This window comes from Bufo gargarizans, chromosome 3 (assembly GCF_014858855.1).
Source record: "Bufo gargarizans isolate SCDJY-AF-19 chromosome 3, ASM1485885v1, whole genome shotgun sequence".
NCBI lineage: Eukaryota > Metazoa > Chordata > Amphibia > Anura > Bufonidae > Bufo > Bufo gargarizans.
This window is the reverse complement of record NC_058082.1, coordinates 99,031,253-99,055,654: the sequence shown is the minus strand read 5'-3', so window position 1 is coordinate 99,055,654 and position 24,402 is coordinate 99,031,253. Positions and strand designations below refer to the sequence as shown.

Sequence of the window (24,402 nt, the reverse complement as noted above, 5' to 3'; positions counted from 1 at the left end):
TATTGTGGCTCACATACAGACGGGACTCAGGAGTGTATTACTGCTGTAATGTGACGTCGGCTCAGGGTCATCAGTGCAGGTCAGGTGAAGAGGGGGAGTCAGGTCGGCATGGAAATATGGGCGTGTCTACAAAGGTGTGCCTTCTTACAGGTATTATGCCATTGGAAGGGGCGGGGCTTCGTATGGAAAGTACCAACTCAGCGGCGGTGCGCCTGCGCCGATGTGGTAGCGAGGCAGGCGCCTATGTCCAGCGCGGTCCTGAGCATTAGAGTACATTATGCCCTGACCTTACAGACTACAGAGGAATATGGCGAACAGAGACTGGTTTGGATAACAAAACAAACAAAAAATGCCTCAGGTCTTGAACTCATTAAAGTGAACCTGTCACCGGGGCCGCTAGCACATCCGCAATACCCGTCCCCATAGCTCTGTGTGCTTTTATTGTGTAAATTGTATATATATGCAAATTAACCTGAGAGGAGTCCTGTCCCTGGGATGAGTCCTGCGTGAAGGAGCCCAGCAACGCCCCGCATCCTCAGAATCTCCACCTTGCTCCCCAGCGTCAGAAAGCTAGAGCGCCGTTATCTTGCGATTCGTGGTGTCGTCATAGTGTTCCTTCCCTGTGCTGACAGCCTCAGGGAAGGAACAGCGCATACGCTAGCTTGCGCATCGTGCTATTACGGCGCTCTAGCTTTTTGATGGGGAGCAAGGAGGAGATTCTGAGGATGCGGGGCGGTGCTGGGCTCCTTCACACAATAAAAGCACACAGAGCTATAGGGACTGGGTATTGCGGATGTGCTAGCGGCCATCTAGCAACCATGTCCTCAGCTCTATACACAAAATCCTGGTGACAGGTTCCCTTTAACTTTTTCACTTTTTTCTTCACATAGCCTTAGACTACATGCATACAACTGCGCCGTTTTTTGCGCTCCGCAAACCGCGGATCCGCCCATTGTAGAAATGCCTATCCTTGTGCGCAAAACGGACAAGAATGGCACATGCTATATTTTTTTTTGCGGGGCCACGGAACAGAGCAACGGATGCGGACAACACACAGAGCGCTGTCCGCATCTTTTGCGGCCCCATTGAAGTGAATGGGTCCGCACCCGAGCCGTAAAAAATGCAGTTCGGATGTGGACCCGAACTACGGTCGTGTGCATGAGGCCTAATGAGGGCTTGTTTTTTGCAGGACAAGTATTTTCTAATGGAAACAATTAATATTCCGTATAATGAAAAAAAATCTAAATGAGATGGAATTGGAAAAAAACCCACAATTCCCCCACAAGTTTCTGGGTTTAGTTTTTACGGCATTCCCCCTGCAGTTAAACTGCTTGTACCCTTCACTCTCCGGGTCAGTGAGATTACGATACCACATAGTCAGTGGCGTACCTACCATATAGGCAGACCACGCAGCTGCTATGGGGCCCGTGAGGAAGAGGGGCCCGCAGCGGAGGAGAATCCCCGCCCCCGTCTATCTTCCTAACTGTCTCCCGTCTGCTAGCCCCGCCTCCCGTCAGCTAGCTCCGCCTCCCGCCTGTTAGCTCCATTATGCCTGATTCCTCTCTGGATTGCCACTGCCCCACCAGTAATGAAGTAAGTGACCGCTTGTAGGTGAGGACAGTGGGGGTGGGGGGTCACTCAGCTTTCCCAGGCTATTCCTCTGCACATAGGCCATTCAGAACAGGAGGAAAGCTGGGTGCTATTATGTAATGTGACTCGGCTTTCCTGATGTCCTGCATGGCACAAGTGCAGAGGCAGGAGAAGAAATGGGGGGAGGTGGGAATTGTGTTACTCAGCTTTCTCAGACTATTCTCATGTTTCTCCACATGGGCCATGCAGGACAGCAGAAAAGCTGGGTGCTATTACATCATGCAATGTCCCTCAGATTTCCTGCTATCCTGCAAGGCATACATGCGGATAATAAGGACATGGAAAGGCAGGGGGGAGGGGTTCACCCAGCTTTCCCAGAGACTCCTGTCTCTGCACATGTGTCATGCAGGATAGCAAGTAATGACAGTGTCTCCCAGCTGTCCTGCATGACACAGAGGATGGGGGAAGGGGGGCACTCGCTTCCTCAAACTGGACAGCAGGAAAGTTGGGTGGTATTACATCATGTAACGCCCCAGGTTCTTGTCAATATATGCTGAACACCGCCGGGACCTATCAGATCCCATTCTCTATAAGGCTACTTTCACACTTGCGGCAGGACGGATCCGACAGGCTGTTCACCATGTCGGATCCGTCCTGCGGCTATTTAGCGCGACCGCCTCTCCGTCCCCATTGACTATAACGGGGGCGGAGCTCTGGCGCAGCATGGCGGTGCATGGCGAAAGCTGCCGGACTAAAAGGTACTGCATGTCTGACTTCTTAGTCCGGCGACTTTCGCCGTGCACCATATAGTCAATGGGGACGGAGCGGCGGTCCGGCGGCACGGCGAAATAGCCACAGGATGGATCCGACATGGTGAACAGCCTGTCAGATCCGTCTTGCCGCAAGTGTGAAAGTACCCTAATGGGTCTGTTGGGATCCGGCATGAGTACTGCCATTTTGTAGAACAAAATACTTCTGCATGAGGTGGGGCAGGGGAGAAGTTAGGGAGGGCAGTGAGAGGAGCCAGGGTGCATAGTAGGAGGGACTAGGAACGGGCATGGGGGCCCAATCTAAATTCTTGCTATGGGGCCCAATGATTTCTGTGTACGCCCCTGCACATAGTCTTTCTTCTTATTGAGGAATAGAGACATGTTACGGTACATCAGAAATGCAGGCTCCGTCGTAGACATGCCGCCATTCATTTTCTGATTAAGGTTGTATAACAAGTAAGACAAGAAAAAACTAAAACATCCCCCCTACAGCAGAGAACTTATCTCCCCCCCCCCCCTTAAACATTAAACAATAAAATCCTAACTGCAACAATATCATACATTTTCTGAACTTCTCTTTTTTTGCGCAAGTCATGGTGAAGTCATTGTCGCTTCCCATAACTTTTACCTCCGTTATCTCCTAAGCTGCTAACCCGGCACGACTCGTTGGCAGTGGCTTTGATTGGGTTTCACTCGCAGCCATCCCCTTATTGTAGCCCTTTAAGAACTGCCCTAGCAGAAAAGGCCCCCAACAAATAGAGACAAAGCCTGAACATGTTCCCCCTTTTGTATCTCACATGTCCTTTCTGGGGTTCAGTCCTCTGTCAATCCCACTCTGAACTCTGGCTTGGGGGTTGCGAGGATTCGGCGTTGTTGGTCCCGATGGGCTTCCTCGGGGGTCCGCGGCGTCCTCCTGTCTTTTCTCTTCGTCCCCTGCCTGAGATCAGATCTCTCTGTGATGGGCTTGTCTGACGGGGGAAGCTCATTTTCTAGATTCAATGCTTCAGAGGCCTCTTTGGGAGTAAGGAAGGTCTCTATAGTTCCATCTGGCTGGAAAACTCGCAGCGTGGATGGGTAAATTAGCGCAAACTTGGTTTTCTGTTTGACCAGAGCGGAGCAAATGTTTGAATAAGCTCTCCTACGCCTCGTTACCTCCGCAGAGGTTTATATTTATTTTATGGGAATAGGGGGTTGATTAGAATTTTTATATATTTTTTAAAAGCTTTTTTTTACTTTTTTAATACTATAAGAAGCAATTAGATTACTTATCCTTTACATTGCGATATATTGCGGACTGGCCGTGTTCTTATGAAGGCCTGCCACCTGCAGGGCTCCATTGGAACTACGACTGCAATTGCATGAGTTTCTTGTTTAGAGAGACCTAGGCTATCGCAGGGGAGCAGTTCAGGCCCTGGGAGTGCAGTGCTTCCAGGGAAAGCTGCCTCACATGGTCCGTCACATGATCTACCATGGTGACCACTGCGGTCACCATGGTGATAGATCATGTGACGGACCATGTGATGAGCGTAGTGACGTCATCAAAGGTCCTATTCCTCACAGAAGACAGACAGAAGAGATGCCGGCTGCGCGAACAAGTGGATTAAGGTGAGTTAAATTATTATTTTTTAAAAATTTAACCCCTCCAACCCTATTGTACTATGCATTCTGTATTCAGAATGCTATTAGTTTCCCTTATAACCATGTTATAAGGGAAACTAATAAAGATCGGGTTCCCATCCCGATCGTCTCCTAGCAACCGTGCGTGAAAATCGCACCGCATCCGCACTTGCTTGCAGATGCTTGCGATTTTCATGCAGCCCCATTCACTATGGGGCCTGCGTGAAAAACGCACAAAATAGAGCATGCTGCGATTTTCACGCAACGCACAAGTGATGCGTCACAATCACCGCTCATGTGCACAGCCCCATAGAAATGAATGGGTCCGGACTCGCGTTCAACTCACGTATTGCACCCGCGCTGAAAACTCGCCCGTGTGGAAGGGCCCTAATACACAGATTATTAAAGGGTTTCTGTCACCCCCCAAAACAAATTTTCATTTTTGGGCACATTAAAATCCTTATTGTACGACTATTCCCTATATAGGGCTCTTACCTTGTTCTGTGGCTTTGTTTCATAAAAAATAGAGCCTTTAAAATATGCAAATGACTTCACTACCAGCAAGTAGGGCGTCTACTTGCTGGTAGCCGCCGCATCCTCCTTTAAAAAATACACCCCCTCTCCCTGTTGTTTGACAGGGCCAGCGAGCGCTCTCCTCCTCCCGCTGGCCCTGTCTGCAATTCAAATCCCGCGCCTGCACCTTACGTGTCTTCATTTGGCGCTCTGAGAGAAGGACGCTCGCTTCCTCAGCACTTCCTCAGTGCGCCTGCGCCGATTACGTCTTCTCTTTCGGGTTTAGAGGTGACGTCATCGGCGCAGGCGCACTGAGGGAGTGCTGAGGAAGCGAGCGTTCTTCTCTTAGAGCGCCTGCGCCGAATGAAGACACGTAAGGTGCAGGCGCAGGATTTGAATTGCAGACAGGGCCAGCAAGAGGAGGAGAGTGCTCGCTGGCCCTGTCAATCAGCTGGAGGATGCGGCGGCTACCAGCAAGTAGACGCCATACTTGCTGGTAGTGAAGTCATTTTCATATTTTAAAGGCTCTATTTTTAATTAAACAAAGCCACAGAACAAGGTAAGAGCCCTATATAGGGAATAGTCGTACAATAAGGATTTTAATGTGCCCAAAAATGAAAATTTGTTTTGGGGGGTGACAGAAGCCCTTTAAATGGTACTGTTTTTTTTTTTCTATAGTCAGAGGCCAAATTAAATGTCCCTTACAGTCTATAAACACACTGGTATTGACAATTTACAATGGTAATGCAGTTTTTGTAGTCAAATCCTTCTGCTTTAACACTGGTATCTTGCAGAAATATACAACACGTTCAATAACTTGTGTATAATAATGGTGTTATTGCAGTATTACTTTTGTTATAACACTAAATGGTGTCTTGCATTAATATACAATGCGTTCAATAACAGGCCCAATTGCAAACTGTAAATAGAAACAGGTTTTTTTTTGGGGGGGGGGGGAAGGGGGCAATTCCTCAGTGTTTGCAGCAGACGGTATGCTATTGGGGTGCTGGCAATAATCCTATGAACTGTAGAAAGAAAAAACTGGCTGCCTGTTCATACAGAAAAATGAGTTTCTTGCAGGATTCTCTAATGAAGAACTTGCCAGCACTCTTTATGCTAAGCTTCCCCTGATAAAACTCCAGTTCATATCTCCAGTTCTCTTCCTACAATGTCCCTAGTAACTGGATTATGTCACACATTCTATCACATCCACAAATGAGAAAGAAATGACGTCCGGCTCATTCTCAGCAGAAGGATTTGGCTGAATGTAATATTGAATGATCAAAAAAGCATATGTACCCAAAAATGGTATCAATAAAAACATCAATTCTTCCCGCAAAAAACGAGCCCCTACACAAGACGACTGGCAGAAAAATAAAAAAATATGACTTCAAGAAAATGGAAAAACAAAAACTTTTTTTTTTTCAAAAACGCTTTTATTGTGTAAAACTTAAAAAAAATTAACAAAATAGACATATTAAATATCGCTGTATCTGTAATGACCTGCTCTATAAAAATATCACATGATCTGCCCCCCCAAGTGAATGCCCTAAAAAAATAAAAACTGTGCCAAAAGTGCAATTTTTTTGGTTACCTTGCCCCAAAAAAGTATAATATTGAACAATCAAAAAATCATATGTACCTAAAAATAGTACCAATAAAAACGTCAACTCTTCCCGCAAAAAAGCAAGCCCCTACACAAGATGACCGGCACAAAAATAAAAAAAATATGGCTTTCAAAAACTGGAAACACAAAATCATGTAACACTGAAGCAAAAAAATAAATAAAATATAGACATTTGGTATTTCCGTGTACGTAACAACCTGCTTTATAAAACGAACACATGATCTAACCTGTCAGATGAACATTGTAAAAACAAAAAATAAAAATCCAAAAGAGTACCAATAAAACTGTCAACTTATCCCATAGTTTCCAAAATGGGGTAACCTTTTTAGTTTCTACTGTAGGGGTGCATCAGGGGGATTTCAAATGCAACATGGCAAATTAAAATTATCCCAGTGTAATCGGCCCCCCAAAATCCATATGGTGCTCCTTCCCTTCTGCACCCTGCCTTGTACAGCAGTTTACGACCACATATGGGGCCACATACCCTGCAGAATTAGGGTAATAGATATTGAGTTTTGTTTGACTGTTAACCCTTTCTGTGTTACAAGAAAAAAATGATAAAATTGAAAATCTGGCAAAAAAGTGAAATTTTGAAATTTCATCTCCATTTTCCTTTAATTCTTGCAGAACACCTAAAGGGTTAACAAAGTTTGTAAAAATCAGTTTTGAATAACTTGAGTGTGTAGTTTTGAAAACAGGGTCATTTATGGGTGGTTTCTACTATGTAAGTCCCACAAAGTGACCTCAGAACAGAACTGGTCCTTAAAAAGTGGGTTTTGGAAATTTTCTTAAAAACTTTAAGAATTGCTTCAAAAATTCTAAGGCCCCTTTCACACGGGCGAGTATTCCGCACGGATGTGATGCGCGAGTTGAACGCATTGCACCCGCACTGAATACTGACCCATTCATTTCTATGGGCTGTTCACATGAGCGGTGATTTTCACGCATCACTTATGCGTTGCGTGAAAGTCGCAGCATGCTCTATTTTGTGTGTATTTCACGTAACGCAGGCCCCATAGAAATGAATGGGGTTGCGTGAAAATCGCAAGCATCCGCAAGCAAGTGCGGATGCGGTGTGATTTTCACGCACGGTTGCTAGGAGATGATCGGGATGGAGACCCGATCATTATTATTTTCCCTTATAACATAGTTATAAGGGAAAATAATAGCATTCTGAATACAGAATGCATAGTAAAAGAGACCTGGAGGGGTTAAAAAAATAAAAATAAAAAATTCACTCACCTTAGTCCACTTGATCGCGCTGCCCGGCATCTCGTCTGTCTCCTTTGCTGAACAGGACCTGTGGTGACGTCACTCCGGTCATCACATGTTCCATCACATGATCTTTTACCATGGTGATGGATCATGTGATGACCGGAGTGACGTCACCACAGGTTCTGTTCCTGCAATGAATGCTCACCACAGGTCCTGTTCAGCAAAGGAGACAGAAGAGATGCCGGGCTACGCGATCAAGTGGACTAAGGTGAGTTAAATTATTTTTTATTTTTCTTTAACCCCTCCAGCGCTATTTTACTATGCATTCTGTATTCAGAATGCTATTATTTTCCCTTATAACCATGTTATAAGGGAAAATAATACAATCTACAGAACACCGATCCCAAGCCCGAACTTCTGTGAAGAAGTTTGAGTTTGGGTACCAAACATGCGTGATTTTTCTTACGCGAGTGCAAAACGCATTACAATGTTTTGCACTCGCGCTGAAAAATCGCGGGTGTTCCCGCAACGCACCCGCACATTTTCCCGCAACGCCCGTGTGAAAGAGACCTAAGGTCCCTTTTACACGGGCGAGATTTCCTCGCGGGTGCAATGCGTGAGGTGAGCGCATTGCACCCGCACTGAATCCGGACCCATTCACTTCAATGGGGCTGTTCAGATCAGCAGTGATTTTCACGCATCACAGAAATGAATGGGGATGCGTGGAAATCGCAAGCATCCGCAAGCAAATGCGGATGCAATGCGATTTTCACGCATGGTTTCTAAGGAGACGATGAATGAGTTACCCGGGATCCCATTTACTTTATTATTTTCCATTATAACATGGTTATAATGGAAAATAATAGCATTCTTTAATTCAGAATTCTAAAAGGTCCATTGTGGGGATTAAAAAAATAAAATAATGTAACTTAGGCTAAATCAGGCGCAAAATAAGGCGCCACTACATAACTAGGTCAGAAAATATGCGCAAAAGGACCTTCGGTGACATCATCGTGCTCACCATGTGGTGAGCGCGGTGATGTCAGCGCAGGTCCTGCTGAATGAAGATAGAAGATTTCTATCTTCATTCAGCAGGACCTGTGCTGCCTTCACCACGCTCACCATGTGGTTAGGGCGATGACATCACCGAAGGTCCTTTTCCAGCCAGGTCCTGCAAGAAGAAGAAGAAGGAAGACCAACCCGGCTGCGCGATCAAATGGAGGGGAGTTACTTTTTTTTTTAACCCCAAAATGGACCTTTTACTTAGCATTCTGAATTAAAGAATGCTATTATTTTCCATTATAACCATGTTATAATGGAAAATAATAAAATATACAGAACACCAAACCCAAACTTCAGTGAAAAAGTCCGGGTTCGGGTCTGGGTACCACATTCAGTTTTTTATCACGTGCGTGCAACACACATTGCACCTGCAAGATAAAACTGAACAACGGAACGCAATCTCAGTCAAAACTGATTGCAATTGCGTACCTACTCGCACGATTTTCCCGCAACGCACCCGCATCCTTTCCGGCCCTCACACGTGACACCCTTGTGAAAGAGGTAAGCCTTCTAATATCCCCAAAAAATTAAATTACATTTACAAAATGATCCAAACATAAACTGACATATAGGAATGTAAAGTAATAACTATTTTATGAGGTATCAATATCAGTCTTAGGGCTCAAGCACACGAACGTGTTCCGGCCGCGCCATATTGTGGCAAACAATGGGTCCACAATATACGGGCAACGGTCTTGTGTGCACCGTATCACTTGAATGGGTCTGCAATCCAGAAAATACGGAGCCTCCACACCACAAAAAAATAGAACGTACTCTATTTTGTGCAGTGCGGACGCATTGCGGACCGATTCAAGTTGATTGGGTCTGCATCTGTCAGCGCCAGCCACACGGACGGTGCCCGTGCATTGGGGACTGCAGTTTGTTTTAAACAGTCTAATTTTATTATGCACAATTACTACCGAAACTGCATCTGTTTTGGAGGCATTTACTCCTCGTTCGACAGTTTTACATTTTTAGACTAATTCAGAAGTTTTCTAACTTTTGTAACCTTTTTTCAATCTATTTATGTTGGGGCGCCTATTTTAAGTATGAATTAGGCTCAAAAACTGTCTCATTTTTATTCCACTGCACGGCTGGCTAATTTTTATTCAACAGTTTTGAGTTGTAAAGTCTGACTTTTTTTTTTGCATTAAGGCCTCTTTCACATGGGCGTCATGGTTTTGGCCCAGATATGATTTTCGTTAATACTTGATTGTTGTATAATTTCATTGTAATACATGTCATGACATTTAATGCTATGTGACCAATCTTATTTACGTTTATGATATAGATTTTCATTATCATTTTATTGTAATACAGAATTATTATTTTTTGAACTTTCAAAATTTGAATAAAAAAAGAATTTAAACAGATAAGGTGCGAGTGCGTTGCGGAAAAATGTGCGATTTTTCAGCACGAGTGCAAAACATTGTAATGCGTTTTGCACGCGTGAGAAAAATCGCCATGTTTGGTACCCAAAGGTTATAAGGGAAAATAATAGCATTCTTAATACAGAATGCTAAGTAAATTAGGGATGGAGGGGGTTAAAAAAAATAAAAAAATTTAACTCACCTTAATCCACTTGTTCGCGCAGCCCGGCATCTCTTCTGCCTTCATCTGTGAGGAAAAGGACCTGTGATGACGTCAATGCGCTCATCACATGGACCATCACATGATCTTTTACCATGGTGATGGATCATGTGATGGACCATGTGATGGGCGCAGTGATATCATCACAGGTACTTTTCCTCACAGATGAAGGCAGAAGAGAAGCCGGGCTGCGCGAACAAGTGGATTAAGGTGAGTTAAATTTTTTTATTTTTTTTAACCCCCTCTATCCCTAATTTACTTAGCATTCTGTATTAAGAATGCTATTATTTTCCCTTATAACCATGTGAGCTTGATAAACGTGCCCCAATACGCCTAGTCTATATCATCAGCAAAAGACTGACAACCGAATCAAATGCGCCAGTCTAATTTTATTCCTAAAAACAGTTGAGCTTGATAAATGTGCCCCAAAATTAGTATGTGAGGGGACCCTCAGGAGGCCTTCACACACGCAGATTTTGTTGCAGAAAATTTATTCGACTGAAAATCAGTTCCATTTATCTGACTGTGGCTTGCAGAAATCCAGGTGCTTTTATTTTTCTGGCGTAAATGATGACTGAAGTCTATGGCAGCTACGAGCACAGACTGCTGGAGGATGTATTTCATTTATGACAAGGCCTGCACCTCCTCAAAAATTAGATGCATCCTCTGGCCTCCTTCACATCAGCATATTGAAATGTGTCTGTAATCTGGCCCAGGATAAGGCCTCATGCACACAAACGTATTTTCTTTCCCTGTCTGTTCCGTTTTTTTTTTCAGACCGTATGCGGAACCATTCACTTCAATGGGTCCTCAAAAAAGATGGAAGTTACTCCCTGTGCATTCCGTTTACGTATTTCCGTTCCGCAAAAGAATAGAACATGTCCTATTATTGTCCGCATTACGGTCAAGGATAGGACTGTTCTATTAGGGGCCAGCGTTCCGTTCCGCAAAATACGGAATGCACACGGACGTCATCCGTATTTTTTGCGGATCCGTTTTTGCGGACCGCAAAATACATACAGTTGTGTGCATGAGCCCTATGGGACGGACTGACTGTCATCAGTATTGCTTCAGTAATTCATCCGGATTTAGGCCTCATGCACACGACCGTTGTTTGGTTCCGCATCCGAGCCATAGTTTTTGCGGCTCTGGAGCAGACCCATTCACTCCAATGGGGCCGCAAAAGATGCAGACAGTACTCCGTGTGCTGTCCGCATCCGTTGCTCCGTTCTGTGGCCCCGCAAAAAAATATAACCTGTCCTATTCTTGTCCGTGTTGCAGACAAGAATAGGCATTTCTACAATTGGCCGCCTGTTCCGTTCCGCAAATTGCGGAAGGCACATGGGCGGAACAGTCGTGTGCATGAGGCCTTCCTTCTTGTATTTTTGATGCTCTCCCATTGACTATAATGGGTGTATTTGGAAGAAAATATCCACAAAACTAGGACATGCTGCGTATTTCAAATACTGATGAAAATTTTACGCCCACGTGAATAGCTTCATTAATATTAGCAGCAGATTCCGGTACACAAAATACGCACCATATGCGGATTGTAAATGCGCCTGTTTAAAAGAGGCCTCTGGCAGTACAGGGGATATCAAGACCAGAGTAGCATACACTGGTTTTGGTAAATTAAGTCCCTAATGATTATATACTCTCCCCTCCCACCCTATGGGGGGGACACAAATTGTAAAATATGAAAAATAAGGACAAAATAAGAAAAGCAAAAAACACGCCGCCACATGCCATACCACAGCTTGTAGCCCGTCCCCAGTGACCATAACAAAAATAACTGTTATGGAAGGGGGTTATAATCTATAAAAGTATTTTAGTTGTGTTTTGGGCCTCATTTATCAAAATTGTCTAAAAGTAAAACTGTTTTCATTGCCCATATCAACCAATCAGAACTCATATGAAAGAGGCCTTACTTTTAGGCCTCATGCACACGACAGTATTTTTTCACTGTCCGCAAAACGGGGTCCGTTGGTCCGTGATCCGTGACTGTTTTTTTCGTCCGTGGGTCTTCCTTGATTTTTGGAGGATCCACGTCTGGCCGTGCGGAGCCAAACGGATCCGTCCTGAATTTCAATGCAAGTCAATGGGGACGGATCCGTTTGACGTTGACACAATATGGTGCAATTGCAAACGGATCGGTCCCCTATTGACTTTCAATGTAAAGTCAGGAGTCCCTTTTATACCATCGGATCGTAGTTTTCTCCAATCCGATGGTATATTTTAACTTGAAGCGTCCCCATCACCATAGGAACGCCTTTATGTTAGAATATACCATCGGATTTGAGTTAGATCGTGATCTCAGATCCGACAGTATATTCTAACACAGAGGCGTTCCCATGGTGATGGGGACGCTTCAGTTTAGAATATACTAAAAGAACTGTGTACATGACTGCCCCCTGCTGCCTGGCAGGTGCTGCCAGGCAGCTGGGGGCAGACCCCCCCCCCCCTGTATTTAACACATTGGTGGCCAGTGTGACCGGCCCCCCCTCCCTCCCCTGTAGTTAACACATTGGTGGCCAGTGCGGCCGCCGCCCCCTCCCTCCCCTGTAGTACTGTAGATTCATTGGTGGCCAGTGGGCCCCCCCCTCCCCCTCCTAATTAAAATCTCCCTCCCTATCATTGGTGGCAGCGGAGAGTACCGATCGGAGTCCCAGTTTAATCGCTGGGGCTCTGATCGGTAACCATGGCAACCAGGACGCTACTGCAGTCCCGGTTGCCATGGTTACTTAGCAATTTGTAGAAGCATTATACTTACCTGCTGCGATGTCTGTGACCGGCCGGGAGCTCCTCCTACTGGTAAGTGACAGATCATTAAGCAATGCGCCGCACAGACCTGTCACTTACCATTAGGAGGAGCGCTGGCCGGTCACAGACATCGCAGGTAAGTATAATGCTTCTACAAATTGCTAAGTAACCATGGCAACCAGGACTGCAGTAGCGTCCTGGTTGCCATGGTTACCGATCGGAGCCCCAGCCTGCGGCCACGGACGCGGATGCCAATCTTGTGTGCATCCGTGTTTTTTCACGGACCCATTGACTTTAATGGGTTCGTGAACCGTTGTCCGTCCAAAAAATAGTACAGGTCGTATTTTTTTGACGGACAGGAAACACTGATCGCAAAACGGTGCAATTTCTGATTTTTCCATGGACCCATTGAAAGTCAATGGGTCCGCGAAAAAAACGTAAAACGGCACAACGGCCACGGATGCACACAACGGTCGTGTGCATGAGGCCTTAGGAAGTTTTGATAAATGAGGCTCTTCATGCTAGCAAAAAGAAATTGTGAAAAACGAAACCTTTTCAACTACTTTATACGTCGCAGCAGTAGACGCCTGTCTATAAATTAGTCGGTTTAACATTGCGATCTGCCGGTGGCCCGTGCCGCTGCAGATCGCTGTGACTGCGCTGTGACAGCTGCAGTCACAGGGAGAAGTGCCGTGACCAGCTGGAGAGGTCTGGCTGTGATAGAGGCTTGCAGCACTCCGCTACAAGTATCTTTCACACTGTAAAAATGTAGAGCAGGGAGCACTTTTTCTTATATAAGATCGCCACCTGCTGGCCTTAAAATTAACAGCCTGCAGGCTGTGACTTAAAGGGAACCTGTCACCTAGAAAATGCATATTAAACCGCCAGCAGTACCTTATTGCAGCCTGTACCATGATTATAAAGGTGTCTGTGTTTTTTCTGTACAATGCTCCAAAAGTCGGAAAAAATACTTTTATTCAACTTGGTGCACTATGTAAACGATAGTCTTGAAGTCAAGGGGGCAGCGGCTTTCTCGCCTGAAGTCAAGCATGCCCCGCCCCCTTTCCGGCCCCTTAGCATTTGATTGATAGAAATTCCAATTCCTTCACCACTGGACGCTCAAACGTAGTCGTGTGTGTGCGCTATGTCACTGCAGTGCCGACGCCTGCGCACTGTTCCACTCTGCTGTGAGGTAGGCTCAATGATAAGGCACTCGCACATGAGAGCCTGCGCATGCGTGAGACTACGCTCAAGTGCCCAACAGTGAAGGAATAGGACATCCTATCAATTAAATACTAAGGGGTAGGCACGCTTGACTTCAGGCGAGATATAAATAATTAACAAAAAAATTAAATAATAATAAAAAGAGCAATTTTTTAAAAGTTATAGAAATAGTTGCTAGTATTAGCAATAGTATAGCAGTTTTAGAAATAGTACAGTGGAATTTGTCTGTAAAATATACAAACATACACACATTTTTTTTTTTTAATCTAGGTATTTGTTTTTGTATAGCTGTTTTTTTTTCTGCGTAAAATATATAAACATTTACACATTTATTTTTCATTTATATAAAAATGTAAAAAAAACACCTTAAAAGGTTCAAATGAATACCTAACATACAGGTCCTTCTCAAAAAATTAGCATATTGTGATAAAGTTCATTATTTTCTGTAATGTACCGATAAACATTAGACTTTCATATATTTTAGATTCATTACACACCAACTGAAGTAGTTCAAGCCTTTTATTGTTTTAATATTGATGATTTTGGCATACAGCTCATGAAAACCCAAATTTCCTATTTCAAAAAATTAGCATATCATGAAAAGGTTCTCTAAACGAGCTATTAACCTAATCATCTGAATCAACTAATTAACTCTAAACACCTGCAAAAGATTCCTGAGGCTTTTAAAAACTCCCAGCCTGGTTCATTACTCAAAACCGCAATCATGGGTAAGACTGACGACCTGACTGCTGTCCAGAAGGCCATCATTGACACCCTCAAGCAAGAGGGTAAGACACAGAAAGAAATTTCTGAACGAATAGGCTGTTCCCAGAGTGCTGTATCAAGGCACCTCAGTGGGAAGTCTGTGGGAAGGAAAAAGTGGGGGAGAAAACGCTGCACAACGAGAAGAGGTGACCGGACCCTGAGGAAGATTGTGGAGAAGGACCGATTCCAGACCTTGGGGGACCTGCGGAAGCAGTGGACTGAGTCTGGAGTAGAAACATCCAGAGCCACCGTGTACAGGCGTGTGCAGGAAATGGGCTACAGGTGCCGCATTCCCCAGGTCAAGCCACTTTTGAACCAGAAACAGCGGCAGAAGCGCCTGACCTGGGCTACAGAGAAGCAGCACTGGACTGTTGCATGTCATTCGGAAATCAAGGTGCCAGAGTCTGGAGGAAGACTGGGGAGAGGGAAATGCCAAAATGCCTGAAGTCCAGTGTCAAGTACCCACAGTCAGTGATGGTCTGGGGCGCCATGTCAGCTGCTGGTGTTGGTCCACTGTGTTTTATCAAGGGCAGGGTCAATGCAGCTAGCTATCAGGAGATTTTGGAGCACTTCATGCTTCCATCTGCTGAAAAGCTTTATGGAGATGAAGATGTCATTTTTCAGCACGACCTGGCACCTGCTCACAGTGCCAAAACCACTGGTAAATGGTTTACTGACCATGGTATTATTGTGCTCAATTGGCCTGCCAACTCTCCTGACCTGAACCCCATAGAGAATCTGTGGGATATTGGGAAGAGAAAGTTGAGAGACGCAAGACCCAACACTCTGGATGAGCTTAAGGCCGCTATCGAAGCATCCTGGGCCTCCATAACACCTCAGCAGTGCCACAGGCTGATTGCCTCCATGCCACGCCGCATTGAAGCAGTCATTTCTGCAAAAGGATTCCCGACCAAGTATTGAGTGCATAACTGAACATCATTATTTGAAGGTTGACTTTTTTTGTATTAAAAACACTTTTCTTTTATTGGTCGGATGAAATATGCTAATTTTTTGAGATAGGAATTTTAGGTTTTCATGAGCTGTATGCCAAAATCATCAATATTAAAACAATAAAAGGCTTGAACTACTTCAGTTGGTGTGTAATGAATCTAAAATATATGAAAGTCTAATGTTTATCAGTACATTACAGAAAATAATGAACTTTATCACAATATGCTAATTTTTTTAGAAGGACCTGTATATCACAAAGTTACTTTGAAAGGGGCTTGTAACGTTTTGGCGCTGTACAAGATTTTTCTCGCAGTATGGTGACATAGTACCAGCAATAGAAAAAATGCACTCCAGTCTTTTGAAGTCTTGCTGCGGGCCCAGCCAGTAGATAAATTACATAAATAGCGTCCATTTTCAGGGCACAAGCCTACGGTAATGGTTTTAGAAATGTTTTCTCTTGAAACCTTTTGTATTAGAAAACAAATTGGTAAGAAAGGAAAAAAAAATAATTTTATTCATCATTTTGTTTTTCCTTAATTTTTTTTTTTACCTATTATATCCATCATCTAATAGGCCCAAAAAAAGGTCTAAGGTGTCCCGTGAAAAATTAAATTAAAATACATGTAGATTGGCTCAGAAATTAATCATTTATTTGCCGTTAGATAGGCCCGTTGCTACAACAGAAAAATTGGCAACACTCCGATAATGAAGCAGTTAACATTTTCTGGGATATAAAAAAATACTAAAATAAAAATTACATAAAAATATAGCCCCAAAAAAGGCGCAAAATGATTTAAATATCCAAACAGAAAAAAAAAGTAATGGCTTAAAAAAACATTTGCTTGGTCAGGAAGAGGAAGGAGAATACATGGCTGGACCTTTAACTGGTTAAAAATGTGTAATGTGATGCAATGTGGGTCATTTACTAACGCCGGTTTGTAAGACCTCTTTTTGTGAATTTGTAAACGGGCTTTCCGGGAGTTTATACTGATGACCTATCCTCTGTATAGGTCATCAGTGGGGGTCCGCCCCAGTGGGGCAGCTGTTTGAGAAGGCTCCGGTGCTGCCTTCTTTCAGAAAATAGAGCACAGAGCCGTACATTCAGAGCATCAGTATAAAACTCCTGGAAAACCCTCCCTGCAACAATATTTTGTCACAGGTGGCGTTTTTACTCCTCGCCACTGGGGAGTGGGGGTGTATGGCAGGGCGAAAATTTTGGGAAAAAGCTGCTCCAGTCAGGGATGAGGTGTGCGTCTGTCATAATTTAGGTGTATCCAGACCAATTTTTACAATTCTGCACTACACTACTTTCACGGTTTATTGCTCGGTCATACAACTTACCACCCAAATGAATTTTACCTCCTTTTCTTCTCACTAATAGAACTTTCATTTGTATTTCATTGCTGCTGACATTTTAACTATTTTTTATATTAATCGAAATTGACCGAAATTTTTGGCCAAAAAATTAAAATTTTCACTTTCTGTTGTAAAATTTTTCAAATAAAACTACATTTCTATATAAATTTTTATCTAAATGTATTGTTCTACATGTCTTTGATTAAAAAAATGCAATAAGTGTATATTTATTGGTTTGGGTAAAAGTTATAGCGTTTACAAACTATGGTGCAAAAATGTGTTTACGCACTTTGACTTTCTGAGCACCTGTCATGTTTCCTGAGGTTCTACAATGCCCAGACAGTAGAAACACCCTACAAATGACCCCATTTCGGAAAGTAGGCACCCTAAGGTATTCTCTGATGGGCATAGTGAGTTCATAGAAGTTTTTATTTTTTGTCACGTTAGCGGAAAATGATTATTATTTTTTTCTTACAAAGTCTCATATTCCACTAACTTGTGACAAAAAATACAATTTTACATGAGCTCACCATAACCCTCACGGAATACCTTGGGGTGTCTTCTTTCCAAAATGGGGTCACTTGTGGGGTATTTATACTGCCCTGGCATTTTAGGGGACCTAAAGCGTGAGAAGTAGTTTGGAATCCAAATGCGTAAAAAATGCCCTGTGAAATCGTAAAGATACTCATTGGAATTTGGGCCCCTTTGCGCACCTAGGCTGCAAAAAAGTGTCACACATGTGGTATCGCCGTACTCAGGAGAAGTAGGGCAATGTGTTTTGGGGTGTATTTTTACATATACCCATACTGTGTGAGATAAATATCTCTGCAAAAGACAACTTTTTACAATTTTTTTAATACAAAGTTGTCCTTTTACAGAGATATTTCTCTCACCCAGCATGGGTATATGTAAAAATACACCCCAAAACACATTGCCCTACTTCTCCTGAGTACAGCGAAAAGGTGCGGGTGCGTTGCGGGAAAACACGATTTTTCCACACGAGTGCAAAACATTGTAATGCGTTTTGCACTCGTGTGACAAAAATCGTGCATGTTTGGTACCCAAACCCGAACTTCTTCACAGAAGTTCGCGCTTGGGACGGTCTTCTGTAGATTGTATTATTTTCCTTTATAACATGGTTATAAGGGAAAATAATAGCATTCTGAATACAGAATGCTAAGTAAAATAGCGCTGGAGGGGTTAAAAAAATAAAAAAATTTTTACTCACCTTAGTCCACTTGATCTCGTAGCCGGCATCTCCTTCTGTCTTCATCTTAGCTCTGTGTAGCAACAGGACCTGTGGTGACGTCACTCCGGTCATCACATGATCCATCACCATGGTAAAAGATCATGTGATGGATCATGTGATGACTGTGACGTCACCAAAGGTCCTGTTGCTACACACAGCTAAGATGAAGACAGAAGGAGATGTCGGCTACGCGAGCAAGTGGACTAAGTTGAGTTAAATTTTTATTTATTTTTTAACCCCTCCAGCGCTATTATACTATCCATTCTGTATTCAGAATGCTATTATTTTCCCTTATAACCATGTTATAAGGGAAAATAATAATGATCGGGTCTCCATCCCGATCGTCTCCTAGCAACCGTGCGTGAAAATCGCACCGCATCCGCACTTGCTTGCGGATGCTTGCGATTTTCACGCAACCACATTCACTTCTATGGGGCCTGTGTAACGTGAAAAACGCAGAATATAGAGCATGCTGCGATTTTCACGCAATGCACAAGTGATGGAGCCTTACAGAGGGGTGATCAATGACAGGGGGTTGATCAGGGGTTAATAAGTGACAGGGGGGGGGGTGTAGTGTAGTGTGGTGCTTGGTGCTACTTATTACAGAGCTGCCTGTGTCCTCTGGTGGTCGATCCAAGCAAAAGGGACCACCAGAGGACCAGGTAGCAGGTATATCAGACGCTGTTAACAAAACAGAGTCTGATATACCTTTCAAGGGTTAAAAAAATCGAATCTACAGCCTGCCAGCGAATGATCGCCACTGGCAGGCTGTAGATCAGCTGGTTTACCTTCCGATCCTGTGAACGCGCGCTCCTGTGTGTGCGCGTTCACAGGAAATCTTGCCTCTCGAGAGATGACGCGCCGGCTCGTCAAGGAGGAACAGACCGTTAGGCGGTCGGGAGATGGTTAAACAGTAAGTACATAAAAAATTGGGCTGGGCATAACATTTTCAATAGTTCCACAAAAAAACGGAACGGATATGGAAGACATACGGATGCATTCCATATGCATTCCGTTTTTTTGCGGAACCATCGACTTGAATCGTTATTTGTGGGCAATAGGACAAGTTTTATCTTTCAGCGCAACGGAAATACGGAAACGGAATGCATACGAGGTACATTCCATTTTTTTTCCCCCCCAGAACCATTGAAATGATTGGTTCTGCATACGGACCACAAACGGAATCCGCAAAAACGGAACGGAAACAGATTTTTTTTTTTGTGTATTCAAGTACCGGTATGCTAAATAATTTATACTGTGCCATTTGTAGTTCTATCAGTTGTATTGTCATTGGCCTGTAGAGGGCAGCATTGCACATAGCATGTAGGAGGTGTAGCATATTTCGGCATGTTTTTTTTTAATGATTACAATTAAAAAATTAAAACTGTAACATTCTAACAGTAAAATCTGATACTTGAATTGTAGGGCGGCCCCTTTACAGCTATAGGCTGCCATTTGTTTTATATCATTGGCTATGTAATCAGAAAATTTTGGGCAGTGTATGAAAAAATCTGTGAATCAGGGCGCCAGCTTATTATTGCATTCGTTTTTTGCAGGAGTTTTTGAGGCAGATGTTTCTACAGGTTTTTCAGCCAAAGCCAGAAGTGGATGCAGCAGGAAAACGTATAAGGGTCGGGCAACACAAAGGGTTATGGCTACATAGCAATATGTGTCTCGCGACATTTGATATAATGTATTCCAATGGTGTTGCAATGCGATGTGCCACAGTTACTTGGGATGATTTTTTGTGACTGTTGCAGTTGTGGCATGTAGCTTGTCCTATAGCGACACCATTGAAATGTATTAGTTGATGCCGCGTGACACCTAAGTACTTCCTTTATACGTTTTTGGCATAAAAATAGTCGCAAGACCCCTTTTTTCGACTTTTTAAATTACCGTGTGACAATATTTTGCCGCACTGGCATTTTTACGCGGTCCTTGCCACTTGGGAGTGGGGAGGGAGTGGTGGGCACCCTAATAAATGCCCCCCAGTTTTCCTGGAGGTGGGCTGCTTTGAATACAACTATAAAATAACAAATCAATCAACAGCAGCTTGTTGACTGTTTCCAATGCACCCAATTTGCCGTATGGCTCCATTGTATAGTTATGGAAATCAATGGTCACAGTGGGGAAGATTTATCAAACTGGTCTAAAGTAGAACTGGCCTAGTTGCCCACAGCAACCAATCAGATTCCACATTTCATTTTCCCAAGGGGATTGGTTGCTATGGCCAGTTCTACTTTAGACCAGTTTGATAAATCTCGCCCAGTGTGTATGGCTAGATGATAGCGATTCAGTCTGAATGCATGGCACATGAAGGGCAAGTCACCGCCCTGTGCCACGTCTCCCTTGTAGGCTGCCATACTTCAGTGGCGATGCCTTTTGTGGATAAACAGCGCTGCAATGAAATCCATCTTGAAGCCTTTAAGGAAGGAAGTGCTGATTACAGAGCAAGTAATTAGGAAATGGATGGTCGTGGGGAGGCCGCCTTGTGCTTACTTCCTTTACCTTTAAATGTTAACTCTTCTGCTGCCAGTGTATCTCTAGGACATTTCACATGCAGCAGTTTTGCTGCGATTTCTGCCACACTCCTGTCCTTCTAGTAAAATAGTACTTACGTGACTGCGCTAATAACGTTGATCTTGCTTCTTTATAGGTTTTCACAGATGAAGACGTTGGAAGATTCTCCAATCGGGATCCATCTTTATTGTCTCATGCCAGACCAGAAGGTTCTTCAGGTTAAACCATTCCTTCATCTGCTACCAGGTAAAGCCTCATTCACACGTTTTGCTCAGTGTTTTCTATCACTGATTGGAGCCTCCACAGACATAATGGGAAGATCTGCTCCTGTTCTGTGACCAGTGATGATCGGCAGGGACAATATTAAAATTTGCGATATTTTGCGAATATTCGTCATATATTCGAGAGTTCGTGTTCTCCAGTCATTATTTTCTTGATTACGAAAATCGGCAATCGGAAAATATGTGATAAAAATTTGCAATACGAAAATTCGCGATTAACACTACTCCTAAAGTTAAAGATATTGCAGCCTTCTCATTGGCCCACAAGCAAGAAGCAGTGAGGGATCATGGGTACCGATAAAAGAAAATTTAGAATAATTGCGATTACGAAGATATAGCACTAAATTCTAGATATTCGCAAATTCTCGAAGTGCCAATGCGATTAGAATATTCGTGATCAACACTAGTTTAGACACACACCTGGTTTTGGCTCACAATCACTGATGGAAATTACTGACAGAACACTGACGTGTGAATAAGGCATAAATAGAATTCACTATATTAGGCCGCATGCACATGGCCGTTGTGTGGCCATTCCGTGCATTGGGGACTGCACAACGTTGTGGATCGAGTGGCCCATGGTGGCGGTGGGGTTATGGTGTGGGCAGGCGTATGTTATGGACAACGAACATAGGTGCATTTTATTGATGGCATTTGGAATGCACAGATACTGTGACGAGATCCTGAGGCCCATTGTTGTGCCATTCATCCACGACCATCACCTCATGTTGCAGCATGATGATGCACGGCCCCATATTGCAAGGATCTGTACACAATTCCTAGAAGCTGAAAACATCACAGTTCTTGCATGGCCAGCATCCTCACCGGACATGTCACCCATTGAGCATGTTTGGGATGCTCTGGATCAGCGTATACGACAGCGTGTTCCAATTCCTGCCAATATTCTGCAACTTCGCACAGCTATTGAAGAGGAGTGGACCAACATTCCACAGGCCACAATCAACAACCTGATCAGCTCTATGAGACAGAGATGTGTTGCACTGCGTGAGGCAAATGTTGGCCACACCAGATACTGACTGGTTTTCTGACCCCCCTCCCCAGTAAGGTAAAACTGGGCACATTTCAGAGCGGCCTTTCATTGTGGGCAGTCTAAGGTACACCTGTGCAATATTCATGCTGTCTAATCAGCACCTTGATATGCCACACCTGTGAGGTGGAATGGAGTATCTCAGAAAAGGAGAAGTGCTCACTAACGCAGATTTAGACAGATTTGTGAATGTAACGGATCTCCTAGCACCCCGACCGGGTACCTCCGTTGATAGATGCTCCTAGCACTTCCCAAGGACTCCAAGCACTTGACGCCGTAAGCACTGCAGACCCCACGAACCGCCGAAGCTTATTTGAGGTCTCGCCGTCTCCTACCCACCCTGGACCTACGACAAGGCTCCAGGCTCCAGTGGGTGAACCTCTCCTAAATCCAGAGAGAAGGAACAGCTCTTACAAGATCCAGAGAGCAGGAACAGCTCTTACAAGAGCTAGTAGTTATAGCCAGGGGAGTATAGCAAATCTTCAGCATATAGCAATCCCCCAGTGTTGATCAGTTACCCAAACACCAGCCTCAACATGATGAAGGGTAAAAACACTCTTTAATGGGTTATTTTTCAGCCTTTTATGCAGGTCTCCTAGCAAGGGACACTCCCGCTGGGGCCCTTGTAGAAGACTGTGACAGTTTATATTTTAGCCAATCACATGCATTTACAGTATTGAAACCTTCCCAGCATTTGTACACAAAACCCCCTTCCCTCTGTCTGTAACGCAATCAACAAAATGCAATGAGCATTGTCTTTGACGCAATTAACTAACACACTGGCATTGTCTGAGACGCAATTAACTAACACACTGGCATTGTCTGAGACGCAATCAACAAAATACAATTACCAATAACACAAAAGCTACAACCCACATAGAATCCTCCCCTCTGCCTGTGATATAATCATGGTACACCATTGTTAACATAATCATCACAGGCAGGAGAATACACAATGTCCTCTGTCCTGGAGACAACCGAGTTGTAATTCAATTATCTCTCAGGACAGAGGGCAATCGCCAATACACACAGAGAGACAATGGAACAGACCTCACTACTCAACGTATACAATGTCCCACCCTTTACAATACACATAGACATTTAACATCCCAACATAGCATGAATTAGTTTTAAAAGTCTCTTGGGCCTGGCTGTACTCATGGCTTTTCTGTCCAAAACAGTTCCACAGATTTAAGCTGTGCGGCCGGTCTGTCTTCTCCTTCAAAGTTAGTATGGGCCATAATCCTGGGGCAAGAGGCTGGCAACCAGGCCCCTCCAAGACCCAGTGGCGAGGTTGGTTTCGCCACAGTGAACAATATTTGAGATGGGTCTTTTGTGTATGTAGAAAATGTTTCAGATCTTTGAGCTCAGCTCATACAAAATGGGAGCAAAACCAAAAATGTTGCGTTTTTTGTGTATTTTGCGTATTTTTGGTCAGTGTAGTACCATAGTCTATAGTGGCTGTACATGGTACTACATGGCACGCTGTCTCGTTCGCGGAGCTGCAGTACCACATACAGCTGATGCAACTGTACTTGACACTTGGTAAATAATGAAGAGTAGTCATTTTCAAACAGGTGGGCCTTCACCGATCTAATATTGAGGCTTATCCTAAGGCCTCTTTCTCCATAGACACCACATGTACCCATTGATCAGTGGTTTTACACTGACAGTTGGGCAGTTTACGGGAGCATTCACTACTTTGGTCTATGATTCGGACAAAACACGCCCAATGAAGTCTGATGGCCTCCGTGTTTTATCAGGGGTTTATCACAGACCATTAGGGCTCATTCAGGTGTATGTATTTTGCGGTCCGCAAAATAAATATACGCAAAAAATACGGATGATGTCCATGTGCATTGCGTATTTTGTGAAACAGAACACCTGGCCCCTAATAGAACAGTCCTTTCCTTGTCCGTAATGCGGACAATAATAGGACATGTTCTATTTTTTTGCAGAACAGAAATACGGACATATGGAAACGAAACGTACACAGAGTAACTTCAGTTTTTTTTTTTTTTTGCAGACCCATTGAAATGAATGGTTCCACATACGGTCCGCAAAAAACCCTGAATGGACATGGAAAGAAAATGCGTTCGTGTGCATGAGCCTTAAGTAGATGATTTTCTATAAAGTAACTCCCAGTTGAGCAGTATCTGTGGAGTACGGATTTCACACGGAGAGCAAAAAACGGACACGTGGAACAAAAACAGATTCTTCACGGACATCTTCCCAATGAAACACGGATGTATTTTTAACGGATG

The 24,402-nt window shown here is 43.8% G+C and overlaps 1 long non-coding RNA gene across 1 annotated transcript; it reads left to right on the top strand.

Annotated features, from left to right (window-relative positions):
* Window positions 1-59: 59 nt before the first annotated feature.
* On the top strand, window positions 60-24,402 carry LOC122931261. Its single transcript, XR_006388226.1, has 3 exons — window positions 60-150; window positions 20,946-21,055; window positions 24,165-24,402. It is a non-coding gene; the product is annotated as an uncharacterized LOC122931261 (long non-coding RNA).